This window comes from Cajanus cajan, chromosome 6 (assembly GCF_000230855.2).
Source record: "Cajanus cajan strain Asha chromosome 6, NIPB_CcT2T_4, whole genome shotgun sequence".
NCBI lineage: Eukaryota > Viridiplantae > Streptophyta > Magnoliopsida > Fabales > Fabaceae > Cajanus > Cajanus cajan.
Genome location: NC_138522.1, coordinates 23555267 through 23570981, shown reverse-complemented (window position 1 = coordinate 23570981; position 15715 = coordinate 23555267).

The following is a 15715-nucleotide window of genomic DNA, read 5'->3' as shown; positions in this document are numbered from 1 at the left end:
AATCTTTGGAAGTGGAGGCTGGTTTGGGAGGCATGAAGACTCAATGAAAGCACCAAAACCTATTAGACTACAACTAAGGTAAAAAAAAACTGATAATTAAGTAAAGATATACTTCATAATTTCTTCCTTCTACAAAGAGACCATACAAGAATTATTTAAATGAAATAACTGCAACGGACAAATATTTGTAACCGTTGATGTAAAACAAGGCTAAGATTAAAAAAACAACGGTAAAATAAAGCCAACTCAATAATAATTCTTGAGCCAGTTGGAGGCCTAATTTCTGTTTTGGGCTTTAGTTGGATGGATTGGGCCTGCAGTGCGTTATGGCTATCAATAGGGGTGGGAAAATTAAATTGCACTAAACTGAACTGTTAAAAACTATATTAAACTAAAAAATAGTTCAATTAAACTGAACTGAACTGAAAAGTCGATTACACAAACTGAACTGAACTGTTTTTAATTCTATTAAACTATACTGTACTAAATTATACTGAACTATAATATGAACTAAATATACCTTATGCGATGGGCATTTTCAAGAACCCTTGGCAGTGAGCATTTTCGCATTTACCTTATGCAGTGGCTGGTGTGAGCATTTTCGCATTTACCTTATGCGGTGGCTGGTGTGAGTTACTTGCAGAGGAATTCCTAATAACGTCTCCACCTAAAGATCTATTACTACAAGAGTCAACCCCATGCCGTACTTTTATTTTTTATTTGTAGTTACTTATATTAACCAAATTGTAACTTAAATAAGTTCAATTTTTTAAAACTGAATTAAAAAATAGTTTAATTCAATTTTATTTTAAATAGTTTGTTTTTTAAGTTTAAAATAATTCAATTGTTTAATAGTTTTAATTTAGTTTAGTTAATTTTAGCCAGCCCTGACTATCGGTACCCAAAACAATATTCAAATGTACCAAAAAGATCGATGTTGTTTTCACTCTCTTTTTCTTCTTTTGGATAAACTAAATAGTACGAAAACTCGATTCGTCAATCGACCAATGAATTCACCATTTTATTTTCCGTTAACTGAATTATAATTTTATCTTTTTCCATGATTTCCGTTTCTACCCTCCCCTTTTTCTTTACCTCAAATACAGGCTTACATTTTTTCAAATAGTACTATGACCCCGATTTCAATAATTAATTTTCAAAGAATGTAAATGTTTAGTTGTGATTGATAAATGATAATCATGGAAAATAATCTGTTTTATCCAAAAAAAAAAAAAGTAAAGTAATTTGAATTGAAGCATCAAAAGTTGTTAAATTATTTTCATGCTAAAAATAACTATCGTTGTAAAATCAATTTGAGTTTTTTAATTTTTTTTTTTTGGATTATTGTCAAAATTTTGGGAGAAAAATGCTCACGACCAAATATCATTTTGAATCATTTCATCGTTTTTTCTTTTCCTACGTTTCAAACAAAACTATCTAGAGTAATTGGTACGACCTAAGTACATATAATTACAATATATATTTTTTATAAGAAACAAATGATATTATAAAATATATTATTATTTATTTCTTATAAAACATTCGCATATGTCCGTGGGCATCCGATAAAACTTCGAATATTATATCTTATTTTTACAATTTATAATAATTAAATTATTTATCAAATATAGCCTAATCAAATGAACGTAACCCAATTCATGATGCATGTTTTAGTTAAAGTTTCTTTAGTTACAAATTTAGAAGAGTTTTAGAAAGTTTTCTATTGAAAATATTTTTTTTATAATTTTTTTTAAACATTTCTAATTTGTAATTAAACATATTTTTGATATGGATATGCAATCTATTTAACCTACTATAACACATGTAATAGAAGTAAGTTTTGCGGAAGCATAGATTTTTTTAGATTAAAATATTTTTTTTTAGTTTATATAGTTTCACCTAGTTTACTTTTTAGCTTTTACAATTTAAAATAATTATTTTTAATCTATGTATTTATCTTTATTAATCTTTTTATTTCTTATAGGTTAAAATACATTAATTTTTATATTTGTCTTTTTAACCTTTTGAGTCTCTATTATTAATCTTTTTGTAAGATTATTTCTTTTGTATTGATATGATAGAATTGTTTAATTTTGTGATGATAAAAGAAAGTGTCTTATCAATATGAGTCACAAATAAGGATAAAAAAGAGGTATGAAATATCAAGAGACTTACTTTAAAGTAAATCCAATAAAATAAATTTAACATTAAAAGTACAAATTTGAATATCTTTATCACATTAATAAAAAAGAGACAATAATGTTACAAAAAATTAATAATATATAGAGACTAAAAGAATTAAAAATTACAAATATAAAGACTACCAGATCTATCTTAAATTACAAGAATTAAAAATAATTAAAAAAGATAAATATAAACAATAAAAGATAAAATAAAATTATAAAAATTAAAAATATATTTTAACTTTATTTTTATAATAAGTGTACTTAAACTAATTACAGAAGTTTTTTTTACTCAAAGAGATCTAATATTATAAAAACTTATTACTTAAATGAGATTGTTTTAAAACTATTTTTGAAAATGGGATAGTCAACGGGAGTATCACTAGTTAACATAGCAACATCCCCTACCATGCCAATTTTTTTTTAAATAATCGTTCAAGCGTGACTCAAAATTGAAGTCAAGTCAATATTTTTCTCTTGTAGTATAACTATTTTTTTTGGTGTAGTGTTGTTACCTCCAATGGGGAGCTTAACTTTTTATTTTATTTTAAGTGTTGCTAGAAACGTAGGAGACACATTTATTTATTTATTTTAATTAATAAAATGTCTCTATAAGGGTTGGGGATTTAAATTTTTTTTATTATTTAAGTGTCGCTCTAGGAGTTGGGGACTTAATTTTTTTTTATTATTATTTAAGTATCACTACAACAGTTGGAAGACTTATTTATTATTATTATTATTATTATTTAAGTGTCGCTATAGGAGTTGGAGGACTTATTTTTTTAATTTATTTTATTATTATTATTATTATATATATATATATATATATATTTTTTTTTTTTTATTATTATTTAAGTGTTGCTATGTAAAACTCTCTTTTTCTTTTGGCCGCTTCTCCTTTCTCTCCCTCACTTTTCACTCTCACTTTCATACACTCTTCTTCCTCAAATTCTCTACTCATTTTTACTTGATTCTTCCTTCTTTGATGAACTAACACTACTAGAAAAGTGTCATTTTCTTGCAAATTTTTCTGCAAAAAAATATTCGCAGAAATTTTTTACGAATTTTCTTGCAAAAAAATATTCGCAAAATTTTTTTGCGAATTTTCCTGCAAAAAAAATATTCGCAGAAATTTTTTGCGAATTTATTTGCGAAAAATAAATTACAGATATTTCTTACAAATTTTGCTACAATTTTAATAATCATAGAAATTTTTTTCCATGGTAAAAATTTGCAGAAATTATTGTAAGAATTTTATTTTGTTTCTTGCAGATTTTCTTGCAAAAATAAATTCGCAAGTAATGTTTACTAAATGGTAGAAAAATTTTGCAGGTAATTATTCCTGCGGATTTTCTTACAAATTTTAATCCGCAGGAAAAATAAAAAAATATATATTTAAATTTATAAGTTTAATATTTTAAAAAATTTTCAAGTTCCACATCGATTGAAAATAAAACAATTAAAGAGTATATAAGTTGGGGGCAACACTTACCTTACAAGTTGATTTATATGGTTGAATGTTAGGCTTATAATCTACAATCTTAGAATTTAAAAGATTATGTATCACATGTTGGAGACATGGAAACAAATGTTTCGGATGAATTCATTGTGAGCATTTGAAAGTTGAAAAATTATTGATAGAATTTATAGTAATTTCTTTAATTATTTTAATAAAAAATATTCCTACAAAATTTCTTGCGAAAAAATTCGCAGAAAACTTTCCTGCGAATTTTTTTTTGCAGGAAACTTTCCTGCGAATTTTTTTTTGCAGGAAACTTTCCTGCGAATTTTTTTCGCAAGAAATTTCGCAGGAAAATTTCCTGCGAATTTTAAAATTCACAAAAAAATATTATCCACGAAGGTATTACCTGCAGATAAAATTTTGCAGGAAAATTTTCAAAAACAACGTTTCCTGCGAATTTTTATGAAAAATTCGCAGGAAAAATCGCATGTAATAAGAGAAATTCTAGTAGTGTAGATGCTGAGTAGTTGGTGATCTTGTTGAGACTTCTTCTTCTCCGTTCTTCATTTCCTCAAGCTTCTCCTTCTTTTCCATTCCCTCTCCTCCGCTTTCCTGGAAGCTTGGAATTTCTCCATCGAGGTAAGGGAAGTTAGTTTTTCGTGCTGGTTGTTTAGGAGTGAGCTAGGAACTCACTTGTTGGCTGAATTCTTGCAGATTGATGGTTGTGTTTAAAGAAATTTCATTTTCGGGGTTTTAGGTGGAAATTTGGGTTTTTCATTGTTTAACGGTTGCATGTGGGTAAAGATGTGGTTTTTGTGTTGGTTGATGAAAATGTGGCATTTTGGTTGGTTTACATGTGTTTCGGTTGTTGTTATTTGCAGGTTTTGGGGAAAATCTTCGAAGTTTGGGGGCTGTTGTGTGATAGTGCACCGGGCATAGTTATTGGCGCCGGGTGTGTGTTCATCAGAGGGCTCCATTGGTCGAGCACGCCGGGCACAAGGCTGACTGCGTCGGGCGAGCTTGGGGATGGAGGCCCCATGGGTGGCTCACGCTGGGCGTGGAAGAACCGTGCTGGGCGTGATATTAGATAGGGACTCAATGTTTTGGGTTACTAGTGCGGCGTCGGGCGTGACTATGCCTCGCCGGGCATGGAGACTCCTAGGGAGTCTCTACCCGTGGTGGCGCCGGGCGTAATTGATATTGCATCGGGCGTGAGACCTTGGGGAGGTCTCTGCCTTACCTGCGCCGAGCGTGGGTTTGGCACGTCGGGCGTGTGAGGCTCCTTGGAGTCTCTGCCTCTTAGCACACCGAGTGCAATTGGATTTGCGCCGGGCATGTTTGAGCCTTGGTGCTCTCTGGTTGGGCCACGCCGGGCGCGACTATGAGTGCGCCGGGCGCGGATGTGATCTTTATTATATGTTGTTATATGCTGAGAAATGCTGATATATGTTGATGTTTGCTGAGCTGAGCTGTTATTGATGAATGTTGTTAAGCTGAATTATGATGTTTAAGTTGTGCTGTATAAAGTTGAGTTGTGTTGTATGATGTTAATGATGTTATGTTGTGTTGTGCTGCATGTTGATATAAACTGTTGTAGGCCGTAAGGCTGAGCTGTTGTAGGCCGTAAGGCTGAGCTGTTATAGGAGATTTCCAAACTGATATGCATGACGACGCATTGTTTGTTTTATGCTGCTTTTGGCTGAATGACGTGAGATGTATGTTGTGATGTGTTGTATGCTGATTCATGCTGAATTTAATTATATGCTGATGGTTGTAACTGATTATAATTCCTGTAATTATATGTGTATAAGTTGATTCTTTTCACTAGCTTACCCTTGTGTTTCCATGTGGTTTGGACTGCAATGATCATACTATGTATGGGAGCAGAGCAGGGATAGGTTGGTGTCTTGAGGTAGGTCTGCAGCTGGCAGATGGAGTGGATATTGATATTTTGCTGTTTTGACTACTTAGTGTACCACTGCTGGATGTATTTTGTATATTTGGATTTTTGAGCCCCAGGCTAGACATATGTGTATATACTTTGTATGTATGTATGTATGCTCTATTATGTGTGGTGTTGTGTTGTCTGTTGTGTGACGGCCAGGGGGTCGTTACACTTTTATGGTATCAGAGCAGTTCGAGTCTAGTGGACATTCTATGGGAGTGGTTCCTTTAGGCTTTGGTTGTGCTGAGCTCTGTGTTATGTTGATTGCTATGTTGATTTCTTGTTTGGTTTAGTTATTGTATACTAAAGGTGTTGTCACTTTTGTAGACAATGACTAGAACCAACGAGCAGATAGCCCGTGCCATGGAGATGATGGCTATGGCTATGCAATAGTAGAATGCCTACTTTGCTAGGATGGGTGCTGATAGAGCTGCAGTTGGTGCAACGAGTCCAGCTAGGTCACAGGAGAGCTGGGATCTTGCTGAGTTTCGCAAATGTCATCCTCCACAGTTCAAGGGAGATGTAAACCCAGAGGTAGCTGACCACTGGATCTGTGAGCTAGAGAAGATCTTCACTGTGTTAGGATGTTCTCAGGAGAGGAGGCTGGCATATGCTGTCTACATGCTGGTTGGGGAGGCTGAACATTGGTAGAGGGGCACCCACCACATGTTGGTTGCTCGGGGTGTTGCTATTGACTGGGAGTGCTTCAAGAGAGTATTTCTTGAGAAGTACTTCCCGAAGAGTGTGAGGCACGCCAAGGAGGCTTAATTCATGTGGTTGCACCAGGGTGGGATGTCAGTATTTGAGTATGCAATGAGATTCGAGCACCTGGCTTGTTTCTATTCACAAGCTATTTCTGAGGCCTGGAGATGTAGAAAATTTGCTGAGGGTTTGAGACAGGACTTGAAGAGGGTGGTGGTGCCTATGGCCATCACTGAATTTTCGACCTTGGTGGAGAAGGCGAAGGTTGTTGAGCGGTTGGAAGGTGGCAACCGTGTGATGAAGACTGCTGAGGGACCAGCTTGGTCTAAGAAAGGTGGAGGTCAGAGGAAGCCGTATGATAGGCCCCAACCACACAAGGGGGTCTTGTCATAAGGCAACCTACTGATGCTACTCGAGGTGGGAAATAGGGTGGAGGTGCCATTCTCAGGTGTTACAAGTGTGTTGGACCCCATTTTCTTAGGGATTGTCCTCACACGGAGAACCGGTGTTTCAGGTGCCATCAGATAGGTCACGAGTCGACCAACTGTCCCACCAGAAATAGACCAGATAGGGGTGCTCAGAGGGGTGATAGACCTGCTTCTGCTGGGAGGGTGTTCGCCATGACTGGGGCTGAAGCTTCTACTTCTTCTGATCTTGTGAAGGGAAAGTGTAAAGCTGCTGGTAAGGATGTGATGATTCTTTTTGACTCTGGAGCTTCTCATTCCTTTATATCTTATGCATGTGCTACTATGCTGGGTGTGCCGGTATGTGATTTGGGGTTGAGACTGCTAGTGTCGATGCCCGCTTCTACTTTAGTAGTTGCTTTCTAAGCTGTGTGTTGGTTGTCCAATTGTTGTGAATGAGAAGAGGTACAAGGTGAACTTGATCTGTTTGCCTTTGGTGGATATTGACATAATCTTAGGGATGGATTGGTTGTCTGCCAATCGCATCCTTATAGATTGTGCCAATAGGCGGTTGATCTTTCTTCAAGTAGAGGATGACCTGTTGATTTCAGCTGGCCAAGCTGAATCATTAATGAGAGATGGAGCAGAGTGTTGTATTCTACTTGTTGCTTTGAGTGTGGAGACCGAGAGGATCATAGCTGAGATAAATGTGGTGAAGGAGTTTTCTAAGGTGTTTCCTAATGAGGTTCCTGGGTTGCCTCCTACTAGGGAGATGGAGTTCAACATTGACTTGGTTCCAGGTGTGGGGCCAGTGTCGGTGGCTCCCTATAGGATGGCCCCAGCTGAGCTGGTTGAGCTGAAAAGTTAGTTGGAAGACTTGCTGGAAAAGCAGTTGGTGCGGCTGAGTGTATCTTCGTGGGGTGCTCCCGTGTTGTTGGTGAAGAAGAAAGATGGAGGTAGTCGACTGTGTGTTGATTACCAGCAGTTGAACAAGTTGACCATTAAGAACAAATATCCACTTTCCTGGATAGATGACTTAATGGATCAATTGAAGGGAGCATCAGTATTCTCAAAGATTGACTTAAGGTCAGGATATCACCAGATTAGGGTGAAGGAGGGTGACATACCTAAGACCGCTTTCGGGACTAGGTATGGTCACTACGAGTATGTTGTGATGCCGTTTGGTGTGACCAACGCCTCGGCAGTGTTCATGGATTACATGACAAGATTTTCCGGCCTTTCTTGGATAAATTTGTGGTGGTGTTCATTGATGACATCCTCATTTATTCAAGAACCTCGGAGGAACATGGAGAGCACTTGAGGTTGGTGTTGGAGATTTTGAAGGCGAAGCAGTTGTACACCAATCTGTCGAAGTGTGAGTTTTGGTTGGAAGAGGTGAAGTTCTTGGGCCATGTTATTTCAGCTGAGGGGATTACACTTGATTTGGCTAAGGTGGAGTCGGTGTTGCAGTGGGAGCATCCAAGAACTGTCACAGATATTTAGAGTTTTGTGGGTCTAGCGGGTTACTATAGGAGGTTCATTGAGGGATTCTCCAAGATAGTAGCGCCTTTAACACAGTTGACTAGAAAGGATCAGCCTTTCATTTGGGCAGATGCCTGTGAGCGGAGCTTTGATGAGCTGAAAAGGAGGTTGACTACTTCTCCTGTGTTGGTGTTGCCTGAATCTGGTGATCCCTTTGATGTGTAATGTGATGCTTCTCACCAAGGATTGGGGTGTGTGTTGATGCAGAATAGGAAAGTAGTGGCATATGCTTCAAGGCAACTGAAGAACCATGAGAGGAATTATCCTACTCATGACTTGGAGTTGGCGGCAGTTGTTTTTGCCTTGAAGATATGGAGGCATTACCTTTATGGTGCTCGGTTCAGTGTCTTCAGTGATCACAAGAGTCTGAAATACTTGTTTGATCAGAAGGAGCTGAACATGAGGCAGAGGCAGTGGATGGAGTTTCTGAAGGATTATGACTTCTAGTTGATGTATCATCTTGGGAAGGCCAATGTTGTGGCGGATGCGGTGAGTAGGAAATCCATCCACATGTTTAGTATGATGGTGAAAGAGCTGGAGCTAGTGGAGGAATTCAAAGATTTGAATCTCTGTGTGGAGCTAGCTCAGGATCACATTAGTTGTGGGATGACTACCATAACTAGTGAGTTCTTGAGGCAGGTTGGACTAAAGCAGTTGCAGGATGTCGAGTTTGTGAAGCTTCTTGGTTTGTTGGGTACCAAGAAGGCAGTGGGATTTGAGCTGGGTGGAGATGGGATCTTGAGGTTTAAGGGCAGAATTTGCCTACCTCATGATTCTGAGCTGAAGAAAGCTGTGATGGAGGAAGGCCACAAGAGTAGACTTAGCATACATCCTGGTATGACTAAGATGTACCAAGACCTCAAGAAGACTTTCTGGTGGTCTGGTATGAAGAGGGACATTGCTGAATATGTGGCGGCCTGTCTGACTTGTTAGAAGGCAAATGTGGAGCATCAGAAGCTGAGTGGTTTGATGTAGCAGATGGAGATTCCGGAATGGAAGTGGGATAATATCACTATGGATTTCATTGTGGGGTTTCCTAGGTCGGCTAGGAATAGTGATGTTATCTGGGTGATTTTTGATCGGTTGACCAAGTGTGCATATTTATTGCCTGTCAACATCAAGTGGTCCTTGGAGAAGCTGACGTAGTTGTATGTGAGGAAAATAGTACGGTTGCACGGGGTGCCTTCCAGTATTATTTTAGACAAAGATCTGAGGTTCACTTCTAGATTTTGGCAGTCTACATCAAGCCTTAGGCATGAAGCTGAAGTTGAGTTCTTCTTATCATCCGCAGACGGATGGTTAGTTAGAGAGGGAAATCCAGTCCTTGGAGGATTTGCTGAGGGCTTGTGTGTTAGACCACTTGAGAAGCTGGGTGAAAGTCCTATCGCTGGTGAAGTTCACGTACAATAATAGCTTTCATGCTAGTATTGGGATGGCTCCGTTTGAGACTTTGTATGGTAGGAGGTGTAGGACTCTTCTATGCTGGTATCAAGATGTGAGTCAGTAGTTGTGGGGCTAGAGCTGATCCTACAGACTACTGAGAAGGTGAAGCTGATTCAGGAGAGGATGAAGACTGCTCAGAGTAGGCAAAATCTTATGCTGATAAAAGGTGAAAGCCTTTGGAGTTTGCTGAAGGGGAGCATGTGTTTCTGAAGGTGACCCCAACCTCTAGTGTGGGTAGAGCACTGAAGGCAAAGAAGTTGACACCTAGGTTTGTTGGTCCCTATCAGATCATCCAGTGTGTGGGTCCAGTTACTTATCGGTTGGCCTTGCCACTGTCTCTCTCAAACCTACACAATGTGTTTCATGTGTCCCAGTTGAGGAAGTATGTCCATGACCCTGGTCATGTGGTTGAGTTGGATGAAGTTTGGGTGAAGGAGAATCTAACTTTTGAGTTGAGAGGCAAGTCCATTGCTTTGGTGAAGGTGTTGTGGGATGCAGCTACTAATGATGTTAGAAAAGAATGGCTCAATCCAAGAGGGGGGTGAATTGGATTCTATGACACTTTAAAATTTTCAGAGCTCTTAGGATCTTTATTTCAATTCAAAAAATTTTAATATGAATTCTCAAAAAAGTTCCTTAAAGACTTGTTAATGAAAATGAATCCTATATGCTTTCTTGATTATTCTTTAATACACTTCAAAGTTAAAAGCAATCAATATGCCATACTTTGATTCTGTTTAATGCAATGTTGTGCATACAACCATGTTAATCAAGAATGATCTCTTTAACACACAACCAAGATGTTACTCAAAGTAAAAGATAAGAGTAAGAGAAGATTGCACAAGTTTTTTATCCTGGTTCAGCCACTCCACATGTGACCTACATCCAGCCCTCAATCATAACCTGATCAAGATTTGTTCCACTATCTTAATGAAGAAGTTTTACAAGCATACCACACATGCATACACTCCTACATTCAAGATAATCACTTTCTTGACCTCAAGAAAACACCCCTTGTAGAAACCCACTACAAGACTTCCTTACCACTTGAGACACCTACTCAAGATTTACAATTATTCACAAAGAATTAAAGGAACGAATTCACCTGGAAACTGAACAAATCAGATAGTGAACTCAGAAGCAAATCTCAATCTTTCTCTTTTCAAGAATGTGATGATGATGATGATGATCTTTTCTCAAAGCATTTCAAAAACGTTTTACTTCTTGCTTTCACAAAGAAAAACTCTCCAAGAAGGTCACAAAGACTTCACAGTAACGTTGTTCTCTTTTTTGATTCTTTGTTCTATCTTGTTCTGAAGTTTCAAAATGTGCAAACTATTTATAACATTTTCAGAACCATATAATCGATTATTTTAAAGGATAATCGATTATTTTGTTCTTCATGATTTCTGGAAATCAACCAAGAATAGATTAATCGATTATTTTGCAGGATAATCAATTATTCCAGAGAGTGATTCCTAGGATAATCGATTATTTCACTAGTAATCGATTATTGCAGCAAGGCATCCTTTTTACCTGTTGCTGGAATAATTGATTATATTTAATGATAATCGATTATTTTGAGTCAATTTTCAAAAACTCTGTTTTATGTCTCAAAATAACTTTTCAAGTTTCTAACTCATCATCATACTCATCCTTAATCAGATTAGATAAAGATTAACCCATGCACAAAGCACACACATTCAAAATAAGCTCAACAACACAATACAACTCATGAGCTACTCCTATTACACATCATAATAGACATATTTTCTTCTTCTTTGTTTTTGACTTGTTGATGTCCTTGGTCAGCTATGATTCTCAAAATCCATACTTTGTTATCATTAAAACCTTCATTCTCCAAGTTTGAGTTGATTCACCACTCCATGAATCTCAACAAGTGAGGCTACTTGGGAAGTGGAGCAGTAGTGTAGGGAGCGGTACCCTTTCCTATTCCCAAGTAAGTCTATTTTCGGGGATGAAAATTCTTGTTTTTGGGGAGGTTGTGAGACCCCCTTTTTCTTTTGGCTGCTTCTCCTTTCTCTCCCTCACTTTTCACTCTCACTTTCATACACTCTTCTTCCCCATATTCTCTACTCATTTTTGCTTGATTCTTCCTTTTCTGGTGAACTAGGTGCTGAGTAGCTGGTGATCTTGCTGAGACTTCTTCTTCTCCGTTCTTCATTTCCTCAAGCTTCTCCTTCTTCTGCATTCCCTCTCTTCCGCTTTCCCGGAAGCTTAGAATTTCTCCACCGAGGTAAGGGAAGTTACTTTTTCGTGATGGTTGTTTGGGAGTGAGCTAGGAACTCACTTGTTGGCTAAATTCTTGCGGATTGATGGTTGTGTTTGAAGAAATTTCATTTTTGGGATTTCGAGGTTTTGGGTGGAAATTTGGGTTTTTCATTATTTAATGGTTGCATGTGGGTAAGTCTGTGGTTTTTGTGTTGGTTGATGAAAATGTGGCATTTTGATTGGTTTGCATGTGCTTGGGCTATTGTTATTTACTAGTTTTGGGGAAAATCTTTGAAGTTTGGGGGCTGTTGTGTAATAGTGCCCCGGGCATAGTTATTAGCGCCGGGCGTGTGTTCATTAGAGTTGGTCAAGCACGTCGAGCACAAGGTTGACTGCACAGGGCGAGCTTGGGGACGGAGGCCCCCTGGGTGGCTCACGCCGGGCGTGGAAGAATTGTACTGAGCGTGATATCAGATAGGGACTCAATGTTTTGGGTTACTGGTGCAGCGCCGGGTGTGACTATGTCTTGCTGGGCGTCGAGACTCCTAGGGAGTCTCTGCCAGTGGTGGCACTGGGCACAATTGGTATTGCGTCGGGCGTGAGACCTTGGGGAGGTCTTTGCCTTCCCTGCGCCGAGTGCGGGTTTGGCACGCCAAGCGTGTGAGGCTCCTTGGAGTCTTTGCCTCCTAGCACGTCAGGCGCAATTAGAATTGCACCGGGCACGTTTGAGCCTTGGTTCTCTCTGGTTGGCCTACGCCGAGCGCGACCATGAGTGTTGTATTATGCTGAGAAATGCTGATATATGTTGATGTTTGTTGAGCTGAGCTATTATTGATGAATGTTGTTAAGCTAAATTATGATGTTTAAGCTGTGTTGTATAAAGTTGAGTTGTGCTGTATGATGTTAATGCTGTTATGTTGTGTTGTGCTACTTGCTGATATAAACTGTTATAGGCCGTAAGGTTGAGCTGTTGTAGGCCGTAAGGCCGAGCTGTTGTAGGAGATCTCTGAGCTGATATGCGTGACGACGCATTGTTTGTTTAATGCTACTTTTGGCTTAATGACGTGAGATGTATGCTGTGATGTGTTGTATCCTGATTCATGCTGAATTTAATTATATGCTGATGGCTGTAACTAATTATAATTCCTGTAATTATATGTGTATAAGTTAATTCTTTTCACTAGCTTACCCTTGTGTTTCCATGTGGTTTGGACTGGAATGATTATACTATGTATGGGAGCAGAGAAGGGATAGGTTGGTGTCTTGAGGCAGGTCTACAGCTGGCAGATGGAGTGTATATTGATATTTTGTTGTTTTGACTACTTAGTGTAGCACTGCTGGATGTATTTTGTATATTTGGATTTTTGAGCCCCAGGCTAGCCATATATGTATATACTTTGTATGTATGTATGTATGCTCTATTCTGTGTGGTGCTGTATTATTTGTTGTGTGACGGCCAGGCGGGTCGTTACAGCTACCACTATTGGAGGACTTGTGTTTTTATTATAACTTTTTTTTTTTTGTGTTAATACCCCTTTTTTAATAATTTTTAGAATAACATTTTTGGTCTTTTATATAAGTCTTATGTTGTGCAGTGTAAGTTGTGTGTGTTCATTTGTAAGATTTGTTGGTCCCTACGGTTAGAATCTAGAAGGGGGGGTTGAATAGATTCTATGTTAGTTTTCCTTTTCTTGTTTGCTTTCTAAATCTTTACCAAACAAATCTTGATTTAAAACAAACCTTTAAACATAAAAAGTAATTCAGAGTTATATATGCACAGCTTATCCAACAAGATTTGAATAACACAATTAATACAAGATATGTAAAGATTGAATTTATCAATTACCAAGAATCTTTAAAGTTCAGTTTCTGCAGATAATGTTTTTCTTCATACAACATTAATCAAGAAACTTATACAGAATGTAAAGAGTGTAAGAGTTAAGAAAATCATGCACCAAGATATATACTGGTTCAGCCATCCAAAGGCCTACATCCAGTTTCAGATTTAGATACACCTCTAAATCCAGTCAAATCCACTATTGATATTCTTTACATGCACCCTGCACAAGCAATATCCAATCAATGAATTTAACAAGCAAATCTTGACACCCACAAGATTAACAAACCATTTCTTGACTCCACAAGAAACATATAACCCAAGAATATTGATCCCACAATATCCTACTTGAGAAAAACCTATCTCAAGATTTCTCTTTACACAACTCTTCCAGAGATTCTCTAATCTCAAGAGTTAAAACCATTCAAACAATAACAAAAGATCAGAAACGAGTACACCTGTTCGTGTAGATATGATCTTCAACAACGTAAACCAGTTTAGAATGAATTTTCTATATGAACTTCATCTTCTTGAATTGATCTTGCACACTTCTTTTTCCAAAAGTTGATTTTCAGCAGATATGTTCTTTCTTTCTTTTTCAGAAAATCTTTTTCTCTTTTGCAGTAATGTGTATTCAAAAAAAGTCTCTCTTGTTCGTGTAAGTATTTCTCTTCTTTCCGTGTGTGAAAATTCTCTTTTTAAAAGCTTCAGTTTTAATCTTATTTAAAGACAATTTTCATGTGCAAGGAAACAGTTATTTCAGTTATATTCATAACGGAGATAATCTATTACCTGTGATGGTAATCTATTACCACGAGTTAGAATAACTGAACTAATTATTTCAGCTCCTGTTTTAATCTATTACCTAACATGGTAACCGATTAACACGATGCCAAAATAACACAAAACTCACATTTGGAACAGAGGTAATCGATTACTTTAAAGAGATAATCGATTAACACGATCCTTTTTCCTCTTGAAATCATCAGAATCAGTTTGGTAATCTATTACCACACATGGTAATCGATTATTCCAGTATCAATCAGTTTTTCAACATGAGTCAGGTAATCTATTACCAGTTCAGGTAATCTATTCCTTAACTCAGAAAATTTCTGATGTTTTCAAGTTTTCATTTAAAGTCTCAAACACTCAGTAAATTAATACTTCATGTTCTCAACAATGAATGAAATAAGAAAAATGAGTATTATGATATTTTCACCTTCATGTTAATTACTAATTTTTAACACATAACAAACAAACACATACAAGCCTAATCTTTTAAACAATCAATACATTATCCTTTTGACATAGGCTTAAAATAAAAAGCAACATGAGCAAAACATCAAAACTAAAACTTCTAGGGAACATCTTCCAGATGTAGATTCTTCAATCTTCAACAAGATTTATTGGTAAGAACATGATTTTTATGATAAATAATAATAATTATTGATAGTTTAAATTTATATTGTGTTTTTTTTTATTTTACAAATTCATTACTAGGATATTATGGATCAAATTGTAGGTTTATTTATACTGAATTATTTAAAGGTCCAGAAGGTGTTATATTTAATGGTCCAAAGAAAGGAATGTATATTAAATGTGAGATATCTTTTGATGTTTTGGAAAAAAGGATTCGTAACAAATATTTTCTTGGAAATGATCAAGTAATGTTATCTTTACAATATCTTTTTTTTTAGCTAGAAATAAATATGAAGCAATGGAATTGAGTGATGATTTATGTGTTGGTCCTGGGTTTGAAAATAAAGATGTTGTAAAAATGTGGTTATGCAAAATGTGATGAAAATGCATCAAAGTTTTTATGTGGTTGAATCTAAGAAGAAAAAGTGAGTTGTTAGATGTCCAAATTCAGTTGATAGTTGTGGATAGTACATGAGGGCAATTGAGTAAAAATAAATTGGGTAGTTGGAAAGTGACTCAATGGGGTGGACGAAATAGTTGTTTGAA